We start from the raw sequence: 921 nt of genomic DNA, 5'->3' as shown, positions 1-921 counted from the left end.
CAGCATTTCTCGAAGTCTTCGCAGTCCTGGCCGGCGAGGGGAAGCAGGGGAGATGGTAGGGGGTCACTGTTGCACTGTGGCCATGGGTGCTGTTCCCCCCACCCCCACCCTGGGGCTTTTGCGTGGATAGGTGTCCCTTGTGGAGTCCTGTGCATCCCTAGCATCACTGGGCTCTAGGTGAGAGCCGGACCTCCCCAGCACAGCTACCCTGGTCCCAATTCACCATCAACAGGTCCGTTCCCTCTCCCCCCAGCATGAATAGGGGTGCACTGCAGTGATGATGGCCCTTTCTCCCCCAGCAGACAGCATCTCCCCCTCTCAGCTTTTGCTGGCTGAGTGAAGGCAGAACTCATCACACAGATGAACTGACGAGGAGTCACTCAGGCAGCCCCAACTGGGGCTGGTGCTGCTATTCCTGCTCACTGCCATGGAGCCCAGAGTCGGGGCTCCTGTCCCAGGAGAGCCCAGTCTGTGGGTGGGCTCCTGCCCTCAGGGAAAACTAGGGGGGGCAGAGGGGAAGGGCAGCAGGGGAGTCTGCCCGGTGGGGGTCCCTGTCCCAATGAACCCATTCCCCTCATCCTAGCCCCTTGGCTGTGTGGGAGCATCCTGGGGGGGCACATAGGGGAGTCCTGGCCACAGGGCATGGTGCGGGGTGGAACTTGGGGGGCTGCAAACAGCTTCTTTGCCTGCTGGGGGCCAGGGAGAGGCCCCAGGGCACCCCTTGTGCCTGCCAATAGCAGGGGCTCAGGAGGGTGAGGTTGCACTGAGACAACTGAACCAGCTGCAATGCTGGGCATGGGACCCACACCCCAAAGCATTTCCCATGGGGGAGCTGGGGATGCCCTCCCATACCCCCGCAGCCCCCCCGCTCACCTGGTCAGCCTGGCACTCCCGCTCGCAGGTGCTCTGCGCATCCACCCA

Source organism: Mesitornis unicolor, unplaced genomic scaffold (assembly GCF_000695765.1).
Source record: "Mesitornis unicolor isolate BGI_N332 unplaced genomic scaffold, ASM69576v1 scaffold41148, whole genome shotgun sequence".
Classification (NCBI taxonomy): domain Eukaryota; kingdom Metazoa; phylum Chordata; class Aves; order Mesitornithiformes; family Mesitornithidae; genus Mesitornis; species Mesitornis unicolor.
Note: the sequence above shows the minus strand (reverse complement) of the source record.